This window comes from Anabrus simplex, chromosome 1, assembly GCF_040414725.1.
Source record: "Anabrus simplex isolate iqAnaSimp1 chromosome 1, ASM4041472v1, whole genome shotgun sequence".
Taxonomy (NCBI): domain Eukaryota; kingdom Metazoa; phylum Arthropoda; class Insecta; order Orthoptera; family Tettigoniidae; genus Anabrus; species Anabrus simplex.
Genome location: NC_090265.1, coordinates 491851468 through 491866957, shown reverse-complemented (window position 1 = coordinate 491866957; position 15490 = coordinate 491851468). Strand labels below are relative to the sequence as shown.

The following is a 15490-nucleotide window of genomic DNA, read 5'->3' as shown; positions in this document are numbered from 1 at the left end:
ATTCAACTGTCTCATTGCCACCTGATAATGTTTGGACTCTTGCTCGCAATAAAATACAAACCCATTTACCTCAAGTGCATTGAAGCATGCTCTCCACTAGATGTGTGGAAACTTTTCCACTGACGATATAATGGGTGACATAACCAAATTTACAAATATATGGATAGAGAAAATTAAAAGTAATCACTCGCGGGAAAGAGATGCTGTGAACACAACGACAGCAGAAACTCAAGCCGCTCGTGGTCTTTTGTATATGTCAGGAATTCTGAAAGCTTCCCATCTGAATTTGGAAGATCTTTGGGCATCCATTGGCACTGGTGTGGATTTTTCAAAATTGTATGGCTCTCAAGCATTCCATGTTCTTACTACGAGTTCTTAGATTTGACGATATAAATAGCAGAGATGAACGAAAATTGCTTGATAAACTTGTGCCAGTCTGAGAAATGTTCAAGAAATTTGTGAAAAACTGCCAATGTAATTATTAATTAGTTACGTCACAAATTGTTAAAGTAGGCAATTATTGTGTTTTCTTGGGTCTTACTACTATAAAATATAATGTAGCTTTCTAAAAATTCTGTTGCTGCTAAAATAAAAATTACTAATTCTAGATTTTATTTTTGAACAAAAGATACAAAAAAATTAGTTTAACGCAGACGACTCCCATTCTGAAATTTAAGTTGCTGAATTACAGGAACCAGGTAAACTGGATGAAGTAAATGCAATAAACCAATATGTGTGGTACTGGAAGAAGTGGGACAACACTCTGGAACGTTCACACACCACCTAATATTTAAGTTACTGAAATATTTCACCTATACAGAAATATCAATTGTGACACAAATATATCATAAGTGAAGCTCTGTTTGTCTTTGTCATGATCACAGAGGAAAACTCAATGATCCGGGTTAACTTTGATTCTATGCAGTCAGAATTGCAAGTGAAAGTAAGATTGTAATGCAGTCTTCAGACAAAGGCTGTCAGCTGTGACTTCAGGATCAGACGTAAATTATGATTGGCTGTTAATTAAGTCATATGGAACATTCCAGAGATATGATTTATCTTTAGTCAAAACAAACACAATTAATGTTATAGACGTTGCACCATCCTTAGGGGATTTCTTTCTTGCACCATATTGGGCGACCCATCATTTGCTCCGGCTATTTTCCCCTCATCCAACCATCACTTCTACGGATCATTAAATGGATCAATGCATTTAATAAGAACGATGCTAAGTGTCGGTAATAAACAGTATGCGCATCATAAAATTTAAGCGATATCGCAGTCTTCATTTCTCATATCACATTTATCGATAGGATAATCCTTAAATTGCCACGCAACACTTCTCAGGGATAATTAAAATGCATCTGTGAATAGTATTATTTTTACGTGAGGTCAACTGGGAAACCGCATTTCTTTTTTTAATAAATTACCATTGATACCATCTATCCATCGGAGTCAATGTTAAGTTGTCCAAGTACAATCATTCGAAGAAAAGAAATTGAAATATCTTCCTTCTTCTTTCCGCGAGGATTATTTTTTTTTCTTGGATAAACTTACTTCGAAGTTTTGCGTACCGAATTTTTTTATTGTTCACACTCTTCCTCTTTTTTAACAATTTAAAAAACTTTCTATTATTTTTTTATCATGGCCGCATGGATCCTTTATAATTTTACGTCTGACTCCATGACCTAGGCATACTTAATTCGCCAAATGAACTTCTTTGCCGTCACATGCATGGCCTCCTTGATTTTATGCGTCCGTATTATATATATATTCTGAAATCACGGCCTATTTCACTTAATATATTCGTTCTTTTTTAGATGTATGGCTCAATTACATAATCTTTGCGATCTCATTACCGTGCATGGCAAACTTTTAACATCGTATGACATCCTTTATTCCGTTATCAGGACGATGAAAACGGTACATTTATCCTCCTGCCATGGACAAATAAATATGCTGCTCGCAGTATATTTATTTCAATTTTTGTTGTTCTAAACTGATGTAGCTTTTCATCGGCCTGACTTCGTTCATCCGTATCATATGTTTTGGATTCTTGGTTAGTACTCTATTCTTGATCTTCTTTATAATTGACAAGTTCGGGTTTTCGTATTCAATTTCTGCTTTCTCTATCTTTTCTTTTATCCTCCTGAAGTTTTAGATTCTCGGCTTCCTCTATATCTCCACTGATATGTCGTCCTTTGATCGCTCCTTCCCATCTCTTCTTTTCTCTAGTTTCTTTTCTCAATTCCTGAATATACTGCCTGTTACTATTTTCCCTATTATTGTACCTGTTCATCGGCGCTCCATGATACATTGGCCTTTGTCTGTAACTTCCTCTTTCTTTTTCATTTCTAAACCGGCTAGGCGGTCGATGATATGGCAAAAATCGTCTATCTTCATTCTGCCTTCCACCATCATGCCCATTTTGCCTGCATCTGCATCGATTTCGATCACTTGTCCTTTCCTCAACTTCACTAATTTTTCTTTTCCTTGAGCTTCTATTATTATCTCTTTTCTCGGATACCGATTTCTTCCTAGTGTTTTCCCAATTTATTACGTTTACTTCTTGATTATTTGGGTTCCTGTGGATTCTTGCTGCCGGATGACTCAATGTCATATCCAACTGCCTCAAGATGCTTTCCATTTCGATTGCGGAAGTCACATTTGCAGCAGCTAGTAATCTTTGAGTTTCCAGAGGAAATTGCTTTTGTATTGTCTTTATCGCCTGTAATTCGCTGGGTGCGGAATCGAGATCCTGGAACCTATGGAACTGGTACGAAATGTAGTCACTGTATCTCGTTGGTCCTACTGACGAGTATTTTTTTTAATACAACTCCAATCTAAGGTTTTGTTGTATCTCGGGGTTCCAAAATCGTTTGAGAAATGCAACCTTGAACTCATCGTAATCGTGGAAAGTATACTTAAATGCCTGATACCACAAATTCGGATTTGCATCTAAGTGTTTTTCAACTACCCTGAGTTTCTTTTCGTCAGGTATTCTATTCTCTTTAAAGTATTCCTCCATTTCTCGCAAGAATCTCTTTGGTGACATTGCCGCAGTGTTGCTAAAATTTTTGGGCCTGTCATCGTACGTTTTTACAATATTTATAATGGCTGGGCTTCCATTTCCAATATTTCCAACCATCACATCCTTACTACTCTAGTCGGTTTCGCCCGATATTGTCGGTGTTCCTTCCCTGTCATTTTTTAAATTTATATCCACGATTCTCTGTTCATTCAACTGCTTTGATATTTCTAGTTTTGTCGTTTGGATTTCACCTCTAATATTCTGAATTTCTTTCTTCATCTCATCGATTCCCTGCTCCGTTCTAATTATTCTTTTCTCCGTTTCATTCTTGTTCTTCTTCATTTCTTCATTTATAATTTTCATCTCATCTCCAATATGGTCACGTGCTAATATAAAATTATCTCCCAGCATTTTATTTGCTGTTATTACGTTCTGATTTATGTCTTTCAACTTCTCATCATACTGATTCCATTTTTCTTGGGAGTTTACCCTCATCGATTCCATATTTTCCGTTAGCTTCTTGATTTCATCCTCTTTCAATTCCTGGATGTAATTTCTACTTTCTGCCAATTCTCCTCTTATTTTATTTATTTCATTATGGATCTCTTTGTTTTTATCCACCATTTTTTCCATCATTTCAGTTCGAAATTCGCTTAACCCGGTTTTCATTTGGGAAACTTCTCCCTCAATTTTGTCAATTCCTGCTCTAATCATCTCCTCTTGCCTCTTCTCCATTCTTCTCATCTCCTCCATCTGGTTCCGATAACTTTCTTCTTGTTTCTGATTACACTCTTCTTGTTTCTGTCGCTACTCTTCTCGAAATCTTCCAAATATTTCTTCCAGTTGCTCTTTCTGTCTTTCTTCTTGTTTTCTCATCATTTCTTGCTGTTTTTCTTGTTTCCTCATCATTTCTTTTAACATTTCTATTATTCCCTTCTGTTCGTCTTTTGTCTTGCCTAACTCTTCGATTATCTGGTTTATCTGCTCATCCTTCTCCTTAAATTTCTGTTCCTGTTCTCTTTTTGCCTTTTCTATATCCTCTATCATTCTATTTATCTCCTAATCCTGTCCTTGCAGTTTCTCTCCCTGCTCCTTCTGATATTCCTCAAATTGTAAACGAAGCTGGTTCAAACTCGTCATATTTGCGTTTACTATTATCCAACCTCCATAAAATTGCAATCTCTAAATTTATGACTTAGAATCACTAAAAACTATATCAACTGCTCAATCGATATGGAAACCGACAATCCGACTTCCCCCCGCTAATCAGCCATCCTACTATCCCAGTCATTTAAAACATCGAAAATAAGCATTTTTTTTACATTACTACCCTATTGCCTATTCTTATCTTAACATAATACAATATAATGATTGGAAACAACATTATAAATTATCTTAACCTATTAATTATTTAAATTATTATTGCAATTTATTTCAATCATTTTTATCCATCTCTTCTTCTGCTTTTCTTCCACAACCTTGAATTGTTTACCTATCTCTCAACTTCTTCTTTCCTTTTTGGTGTTTTCTGTAAATATCCGATCTCAAATAGTCATCTATTCTTCGCCTTATTGCTGGTTATTATCTTTCTTAGCCATCCTTCCTCATTATTTTCTTTAAAATATTCCCATATCGAGTATCCTCAATTATGTTCCAACGGTGAATGCCAATTCAACGTTTGGGCTAAGGCATCTTCAATCTTACTTTACTACTGGGCATCAATTTATTGTATCCTACAATTATCTTGTCACTGCCCCTGAGTATCCTCACTTCTACCTATACGTTATGACAATTTAATGTACGCCGCTTTAAGAATCCTCAGTTTTGTTTCACGGTGAGTCGATTTTTTTTTTTTAGCAGCTCATCATTTTTTTAAAAAATGTTCCCGCGGTATCTTTCCCTTCAATTGCCCCACAGTTGGGCGTCAATTTTAAAATGCACCATCCTGAGGGGATTTCTTTCTTGCACAATATTGGGCGACCCATCAATTGCTCCGGCTATTGTCCCCTCATCCAACCATCACTTCTACGGATCATTAAATGGATTAATGCATTTAATAAGAATGATGCTAAGTGTCGGTAGCTATGCCCGCTTCTAACATTCATTGAATAAATAGTATGCGCATCATAAAATTTAAGCGATGTTGCAATCTTCATTTCTCATATCACATTTATCGATAGGATAATCCTTAAATTGCCACGCGACACTTCTCAGGGATAATTAAAATGCATCTGTGAATAGTATTATTTTTACATGAGGTCAACTGGGAAACCGCATTTCTTTTTTAATAAATTACCATCGATACCATCCATCCATCGGAGTCAATGTTAAGTTGTCCAAGTCCAATCATTCGAAGAAAAGAAAAGAAAAAAAATTTTTTTTTAATTAATTAATTCAAAATCATCTGTACCATAACGATATTAGCCTATCTTCAATAATAACCTCTAAATTGAATAATCTATAGTTTATTTCATGATTCTAGAATCATAAAAAAAATCTGATAACATTTATTTACATCAATTATCTTCCTCCTCTCTAAATGGAAAAAAAATTAAATTTAATCTATCTACAATCTGATTCAACTGATCCTCTTGCACTTATTATCCGCATCATAAAAATAAAGAATAAATTCTCTTAATCACATAAATCGTAGGTACATATTCTATCTGTTGAAGATGTAGTTAAATATTCTCTGAAATTAATTATCTCATAATAATAATGACAATTAATTGATAAGCAGAAAAAAATTAATATGGATTAAAAAAACTAAGTCCCTAAGCCTTAGTAAATTTCATAACAAATATGCTTAATCTGAGTCCATCAGCTCTTGTTTCTTTCTAAAAAAAAAAAATAAAATGCTTATTTTCGTCGATATTAACCCTTTCCGGCCCTTAGCGCCCGAAAGCGCCCGACTGTTCATTTAGCCTTCCGGTCCTTAGCGCCCGAAAGCGCCCGGCTGCATTATATGCATTCGTCTGCGATCTGTGCGATAGTTATTTATTTTTCTCATCAGTGAAGTGTTTATAAGGCATTTATGAACACGCAGTGCAATCTACAAATCTTAGAGAATAAAGGAAGAGAGATAATCTTTCTTGACTTTGCCTAGGCAACGGTCTTGAACTTCCGCGAGCGCGGGTCAGCTGTTTCGTCCGTAAACATGGCGGGATTGAATATCGCTTATATTGAAACTGAGCTGAATATGGGCGAAAAAAGTGAACTGAATCCTTGAGTAGGGGTGCAGGTGAATTTTTTATGAGTAAATAATGTATCAACGAAGATAATTTTAGTGATAACAGTGATATGAATGAAAACGAATATCGAAAAATCGGACCTGATGGCGATGCCACGGCAATTCAGGTAACACAAATATTACGTCCCGTTACTCCGAATGATTAAATGGATGATGTTGAACCTGCGCATAATTCGGAAAGAGTATTAGGGGAAAGAGATTGTTTTTTACGTATGTTAGGAGGAGAAAAACTATTCAGTGACATAGCCTATTGCGCATATAACTATGCAGCCTTCAAACAGTCGCATACCGGTAAGATAAAAACAGAATGGGAAGACCCTCGCCCAGATGAAATAAAATCTTATATACATGGGCATCATTCCACTTCCAAAATCACGTGATTATTGGTTTTGAGGGTTTCAGGCAACATGGGAATGTGACAAATGCAGACTGTCTCTGTGTCGAGTATCACGAGGAGGGGGGGGGGGGACACATTATGACTCAATAAACAGAGAAATGGATGTGATGGTATATTTTCTAATGTTATTGAAAATTGGAATTCATTGTGATCAATAGTTTTTACTGTATATAACTTTTTTCTGAAACAATACGGTCTGTTTCAGTTTTTGCTAAATAATAGGATGAAACCTGGGGATAAGCGGAGTGAAAATGCGGGCGGGAAAGGGTTAAATTGATATTCTGTCACTAACACATGTATATCTTCCAATATTATAACGTCAGCAGTCTCAAGCAAGTTCCAAGTATATAACAGCTCAAAATGGCTATTTCAAATATATATCGATCATTAAATGAAAAATATTGGTCACTTTGACCATGTCATTTGGTTAAAATATTCAGATAACATCCTAAAATTAAATGTAGGTATCGTATAAAGAACAATTATTATCGTAGTTCAAATAGAAATTATACCTATCATGATTTATGGTTTCACCAATGTCCAATCAAGTATCATAAAATTCGTAGGAATGCATTTGGTAACCTATTTTATTTAATTGTGGTAGAGATTCAAATTATGAAGTTGCTCTATCAATTAAAGACATTCTCGTTACCAAATTTCAAATAACATTCAGTACAACATTGACATATTCTCTATGAAGACATCAAGTTTCCCCTTATTTATTTCTTATTTGGATATTTAATCTGAAGACAGTTTACGGTAACCCACATACGAAATCTACGATGTATTTCATTGTATTCATGTACCACTAACCCAATATAACTCGCATTACCATTTAAATATCTTGCCGCATATGTCAAACATCACCATTGGCCAGTAATACGTCGTATTTACCACCAAAATTATCCATAAGCATTTCTATCTCTCCATTTACCAATATTAATTATCATAATATCTCGTCAACCATTCCCATAAATATATCTCAGCGAATAATTATTCGTAAAACCACATCAACGTGTCACTCAAATCCTAACTTCCCTACGTAAACATTATCACTTCCAACAAGGCGGCAAATCATCTTAACATATCATTAATGTACTGCAACGGTACATTTCTGGGTTAAATTTCATTTATAATACACATGAACACGTTATCCTGTAAATGAAACACATGTATAAACTAAACAAGTTAATATTTACTCACATGTCATCGCGTCGTAAAAGTAATCAGATCTAAGTTACTCCGAAATCAACTATCTTCTTTAAAACATTACATTTGGGATATGTCTCTTTGTATACGTTGTTTCAATCCCATAATGGTTAAAAACATCACTTTAAATCTCTCCTTGTTCAATTATAAACATTCCTATATTATGACATTGATTATAAACTCTGGAAGAAATACCTACTCCCATAATAATAAATCAACTAGGACAATCTCATTGCAAAGATAGTATCGATTGAGATTTCGTCACGAAGAACTCCATATCAAACAACATACCAATGTTCACTACAAATATTAAAATACTACGTCTACGACACATTAGTTTCAAGATAATAAAATAATTCTTTGGAACTTATCTTGCGGCTGCTGATGTTAGATGACTGGGTTAAACTCCGATGTTGTCATCTTAGGGCTGCGTAGAAAGTCCCCAACATCCGTTACGTCACCATCAGGTTGTAGTCTCAAGACTCGGGTTAGGAGGATCAGCTGGGCGGTCTACGTCGGACAGTCGGCTCCATCTCCGATTTAGCCTCTCATGTTGTAGCCGTTAGTCATATGTGAAAGAAACATTTCCAATATGGTAATTAATATCACGTCCATATCCTTCAGAATGTTCTACAAAAAATCTAGATTATATTTTTGTTTCAGGTTATTATGTCAGAAATTCAGTGTCAATTCCTTGTGACAGATTTTAACAGGTAATATATCAAATTAGCTTTTAATTTTTTTTTTTTTTTTTTTTTTTTTTTAATCCAGCCAATCAACCTATAATACGTTAAATTTGACTTGGTATTTCGTAACGGTCTTCGGTCTATATTCCGACTACTGTCCGGATACTATTCAACTTCTTCTGACTTCCCGCCTCGATATTTGATCAGATATAGGCGTAATTCTAAAATTTCTTCACTGTGCAGGTTCTTCAGCTCTTATTAATTGAAATATCTTCCTTCTTCTTTCCCCGAGGATTATTTTTTTTCTTGGATAAACTTACTTCGAAGTTTTGCGTACCGAATTTTTTTATTGTTCACACTCTTCCTCTTTTTTAACAATTTAAAAAACTTTCTATTAATTTTTTATCACGGCCGCATGGATCCTTTATAATTTTACATCTGACTCCATGACCTAGGCATACTTAATTCGCCAAATGAACTTCTTTGCCGTCACATGCATGGCCTCCTTGATTTTATGCGTCCGTATTATATATATTCTGAAATCACGGCCTATTTCACTTAATATATTCGTTCTTTTTTAGATGTATGGCTCAATTACATAATCTTTGCGATCTCATTACCGTGCATGGCAAACTTTTAACATCGTATGACATCCTTTATTCCGTTATCAGGACGATGAAAACGGTACAACGTGATGCAGGCTTTTGGGCTTATGCCGTGTCAAGAAAATAAGGTGAAATTCTTTACGTTTCGCAGAGAACTTTGCTCCGCATCATCAGAAGAAAATCTTGACTGTCCACGAGAAAGGGCATCTTCTGATGATGCAGAGCAAAGTTCTCTGCAAAACGTAAAGGATTTCACCTTATTTTCTTGACACGGCATAAGTCCAAAAGCCTATATATCATGTCCATAAGTATGGGCCGTGAAAGCATCAATGGCAACAATATTAACGTTTTAAAACGCACACGAGTATAATCACATTCCTGATTCTTTCAACTGTTAGCTCATCTTTTCTTAATTTATTGCTAGAGGATGAAAACTAAGTTATCAGGTGAGTCGGCCGGCGGATTGCAAAGTTCTCCGTATGGTAGATAGCTAATACGCGTGCAGATTGAATGAATTATTGCCTAGTCACATATATCGGGGAGAGTACATACTGTACCATAAAATACAGTATTAAATTTCACAACAGACTTTTAGTTCGTAAACTACAACTATAGTATTCCCAAGCTTCTACATTTTGGAATAATAATTTGTAATTTTTTGTCTTCTCCTACCTGAATGATCATCACCACCACAACCTCCACCCATATATACATTTTCTAAATGATGTTTTATCTTAAAAATGTATATCATAATTCCATTCCACACTCTCCCAGCTTTGTAGAATGTATTCCAACTGATAGTTTCTAAATTATTGCTTATTGTTGGGATAGGCACTTCAGAGTTTTCTTCTTTGTCCCCTTCATGGTGTCTGTGGCCCTTATTCTTCTCTTCATTTACAATATCATCATAGTTTCTTCCTCAATTAAAATTAAGCCATCGTTTAGTGTTACTTACATAACTAATTCACATTGATTCAGAATATTACCGGGCGAGTTGGCCGTGCGCGGCTGTGAGCTTGCATCCGGGAGATAGTAGGTTCGAATCCCACTATCGGCAGCCCTGAAGATGGTTTTCCGTGGTTTCCCATTTTCACGCCAGGCAAATGCTGGGGCTGTACCTTAATTAAGGCCACGGCCGCTTCCTTCCAACTCCTAGGCCTTTCCTATCCCATCGTCGCCATAAGACCTATCTGTGTCGGTGCGACGTAAAGCCCCTAAAAAAAATTTTAAAAAAATTTAAAAAATTCAGAATATGTTCCCCCCCCCCCCCCCCCCCAGCAGTGTCGATAATAGCAAATTACTATCACTCTCATCAACATTGTCTTCAGCTTCAGAATGTTCAAAGGTCAACAGAGATCTTAAAATATTTTGGTTCTTAAATACTGCTAATAAAACATTATACACTGCCTGACAAAAGAAAAATTAAGCACCCAGAAGGATTGGTTGAAAGTGAATGAAACTACATATGCTGAAAGACAATGTGCCTTTAGTGAACTGATTACAACATGGAATGAAAGAGACAAGGCTGTTGGCAGTTACAGATGGAATGTTCGCGCCAGGTCAGTAAGGTATCGCACCCCCGTGGCTGCAATGCATGCCCTTGTGCTGTTCTGAATGGTGTCAAACACCCTTTGGATTTTCTCCAGAGGCAAGTTCGTCCACAGTTGTTGCAGCTGTCCCTCCAGATCATGCAGTTTGGTACTGGGTCGGAGTCACCTTCCTATGTCGTCCCACACGTGTTTGATGATGGAGAGGTCTGGGGATCTTGCTGGCCACGGGAAGACCTCAACATGCTCTAGGCAGTCCATAGACACATGTGCTGTGTGTGGACATGCATTATTTTGTTGGAACACTGTCGCAGGGTGCTGTGCCATAAGGAGTAGGACGTGTGGACGCAGAATGTCTGTGATGTATCACTGTGCTGTGCTGGGGTGGTGTTTCTTGGTCGACCCGAACCTGCACTACGTGTTTGGGTGGCCTCATGTACCCATTGAGTCCAACATTGAGCCACTGTGACATATGAATGGCCCACATGCCTGGCAATTGCACGATACGACCAACCAGCCTCATGCAGCCCCACAATGCGGCCTCTGTCAAATGCTGTCATTTGGTGCCTAGGCTGTCTAACATGTCTGCAAGGCATCGCGGGTGCTTCGTACTGTACGTAGTCCTCTCTGCACTGTCTGACTCACAGCAGTTGACTGGTAACAACTTATCACCGAGCTCGATAGCTGCAGTCGCTTAAGTGCGGCCAGTATCCAGTATTCGGGAGATAGTAGGTTCGAACCCCACTGTCGGCAGCCCTGAAAATGGTTTTCTGTGGTTTCCCATTTTCACACCAGGCAAATGCTGGGGCTGTACCTTAATTAAGGCCACGGCCGCTTCCTTCCCACTCCTAGCCCTTTCCTGTCCCATCGTCGCCGTAAGACCTATCTGTGTCAGTGCGACGTAAAACAACTAGCAAAAAAAAAAACAACTTATCAACAACAGGACGGTGCCATCACGAATGCACTCTGGTGGGCGTTCTACACATTACAGATCCTTGTAAATCTAATTATTTACTCACACGACAATAGTATGCTTGTATACCCAAATGGGATAATATTGGACCACTCCTTCTGGGTGCTTAACTTTTTTGTCAGGCAGTGTTTACAAGATAGATGCATAGATGAAATGAAATGAAAATCCACAGCCTGTTTCCAGTCATTCGACCGGGTCAGGAGTGGAATGGATGAAGCCCCCATCTAGCGGCGAGGATAGGAATTGTGCCGGCTGCCGAAGCCTGTCGCACTCCCCTGGTGCGATGGTTAATGAATGATATGTGAAATGAAATAATTTGAAACTCAAGGGACCAGAGAAAAAGTTCAATTTACCGCGAGTTCAAAATAATAGTTCAAATAACCAAGAGGGAGGGAGGGAAAAATTCAAATAAACAAAGAGTTTCACTTATACTTACTAATTTCTTTCACAACATTTGTACAATTTTGAAATGTTCATACAGAAATGTTAATTTGAATGTTCATAGAGAAATGTTCATACAGAAATGTTCATTATGAAAAAAAGTCCGTAATTTTCTTTTGAGTGAGTGACTTCGATCTATCATTTTCGAATGAATTTTCGATAGTGGAGAGTGTTGCTGGAATGAAAGATGACAGGGAAAACCAGAATACCTGGAGAAAAACCTGTCCCGCCTCTGCTTTGTCCAGCACAAATTTTTACAATTTGCTTTACGTTGCATCGACACAGACAGGTTTTTGGCAATGACAGGAAAGGAAAAGGCTAGGATTGGGAAGGAAGCGACCTTTGTCTTGATTAAGGTACAGCCCCAGCATTTGCCTAGTATGAAAATGGGAATCCATAGTAAACCATCTTCAGGGTTACTGGCAGTGGTGTCCAAACTCGCTATCTCCCAAATCCAAGCTGACTGCTATGTGAGCCAAACCGCGGAGCCACTCTCTCTCACTCACTCTACAAGCTCAGCAGTTGAAAGGGTCGTTAAACCCATGAATTATTATTGTTATATATATACCTCATAGTGTAGTGGTTAGCATTGTCGGCTACCATTCTGGTGGCCTGAGTTTGATCTCTGGCTCTGCTTTCTTCTGTCCTTTCTAATTATACAGCGTTGATGGATTTTTTACATCTGTTGCAGACATTGCATAAATTGTGCTCTGCAAAAGAAATCGCTTCATCTTGAAGAGGCTTATAGATTGCTTATGACACACAAAGCAAGCATTCAATTTTGTAGAGAAAGCTTTCAAGAAATCTGGTCAAAAGCAAGCGAAAACAAACCTACAGAAGTTCATTCACCCACTCTGCCTAGAAAGAAAATTATTCTCTAAAGGTATGACAATTTTGAAGATACAGTTGACTCTCGATAATTTGAAACTCAAGGGACCAGAGAAAAAGTTCAATTTACCAAGAGTTCAAAATAATAGTTCAAATAACCAAGAGGGAGGGAGAGAAAAATTAAAATAAACTAAGAGTTCCACTTATACTTACTAATTTCTTTCACAACATTTGTACAATTATGAAATGTTCATACAGAAATGTTAATTTGAATGTTCATAGAGAAATGTTCATTATGAAAAAAAGTCCATAATTTTCTTTTGAGTGAGTGACTTTGATCTATCATTTTCTAATGAATTTTCGATAGTGGTGAGAGCTGAGAAGAAATCATCACTTGTGTCCGTTCTGAGGGCGTAGGAGCGTAGGTTAATAAGAGATGTCCTTGCCTCGCTCAATGTGACTGGAATTGGAGGTTGTTCTTTGTTTTCTTCCTCATCCTCATCCTCATCCAGAGAGGGTAAATCCAACAGTTCAGCATCGGTTAGGGCACTGTGGACACCGATGTCATTGTCAACTTGAACGTAATCCTCAAACGTTAACTCTCCACAGTTAGGTAGAAGTCCCCATCCTGAGTCAAAATTCGTAAATTTTGGCGGCTCTGATGACTGTTCCACGTTTTTGGTTTGCTTAAACCCACACTTTTTAAAGCAGTTATAAATGGTGGTAGGGTTGACATTTTTCCAGACCTTATCAATCATGTTTATAGCGGTCAAAACTGTTATGTTCGCCTTCTCACCTTTTTCGATGCTATCTAGCACAAGAGAAACAATTTTTCTGCGGTAGAGAGTTTTTAAATTTTGATGGTCTAATGGTTGCAATCTTGATGTCGTGTTGGGTGGAAAAAATTAATTTTACATGGTCTAATGGTGGTGGGTGCAAATCCTTTAATCCAGAGAGACTGCGCAAAAGACCTGGCTTTTTCCTTCAACATGAAACTGCCCAGTGGAACGTTTTGTCCTCTACACTGACAAATCCACTTAAGCAAGCACTCTTCAAGGTGGGGAAATTCACCCTGACGTAACCTTTTTCTGCTTGCACTTAAGGCACTTTCGGTGATGCGATCTTTATTTTTCAAAATCATCGACAATGTCGATGGTAAAATACCGAACTGTTTGGCGACATGTTTTTTTAATTGTCAATCCTCCACAGCTTGAATCACACGCTTTTTTTTTTCACTTATGGAAAGACTCTTGTTCTTTCTTGAACTCATTTTGATACTTAAAAATTACACAAATCAAACGTTAACATACTGTAACACACTTTAACATTTGAAAGAAGACTCAAGACTGCAAACTCACTCATACATATCATTATTGACGTAAACAAATGACAGGTCTGTGCACGATAACAATACATACTGTAATTACCGACTTCAAATTATAGAGAGTAGGGAAGCCCGACTTCAAATTATAGTATGTCGGCGAGCAAGATGCCATTCCTACAACTTCAAATTACCGAGGGCACCAAATAACATTGATTATTTTCAATTTATCGAGTATTTTTCAAGGGACAAGGAAAAGAGCTTCAAATTATCAAGAGATTCAAATTAACGAGTGTCAATTTATCGAGAGTCGACTGTAATTCAGCAGAGTAGTTTGATTCAGTTGAACAAAGGTACAGGTGTCTATTCTTTGCATTCACAGATAACATTGTTAATTGTTTGGTTTCCTGTTTTGACACATCATCTTAGAATTCTTGCTTGAAGTCAGGCAGTTTCTACTTGGGAGTGATGCAAACGAAGACAACACTTTACAATTCTATGAAGTTGATGTTGACTGATCATCTTTTGCTTCACTGACGATTGTTTCATGAGAGCTGCTGATTGAAGGAAAAGTAATTGAGAACTTAATGGACATTTTCAAACACTTCAAGACAGTAGTTCACCTTAAGGATTTGCTCTCAGAACTATTCAAGTTTTTGAAAATAGTGATGATAATTTCCATGAAAACAACAGCTGAGAGGTCTTTCTCAGGCCTTAAAGGATGACTTATTTGCATACAGCTACAGGACAGCCAAGATTAAATTCATTGAGCCTTCTACATATACACAAGGAGGCTGCTAAGGTGTTAGATCTGGAGAATGTAGCAGTTGATTTTATATCAAGAAATGAGATTAGAAAGTGGGCTTTCCTTCACAGAACTACATTTCACAATGGAGACTCTTAAGGCAGTAACTCTGGTGGTAGTGCTTTTCACGTCTTCGTATCATGAAACGAACAATGTACAATAATAGGACATTTATTCAGAAAATGTTTTTGTGAAGCAAGTTCTATTTTTTTATGTTTACTTGTGATTATTTTTTAAAGCTCCATACATAAGATATTCCTTCAAAATACGTAATTACGAATCAAGTTCTATTTTCCTGTTTACTTGTGGATATTATTGAAAACTCCATACGTAAGATTCATTCAGAAAATGTATTTGTGAAAGAGTTCTATTATTATCCTGTTATTTCTGTTTGTTT

The 15490-nt window shown here is 37.0% G+C and overlaps 1 protein-coding gene across 2 annotated transcripts in view; it reads left to right on the top strand.

Moving 5' to 3' along the window:
* ACC (acetyl-CoA carboxylase) overlaps positions 1–15490 on the top strand; it is a 391497-nt gene that overhangs the window by 206655 nt on the left and 169352 nt on the right. The window lies entirely within an intron of this gene.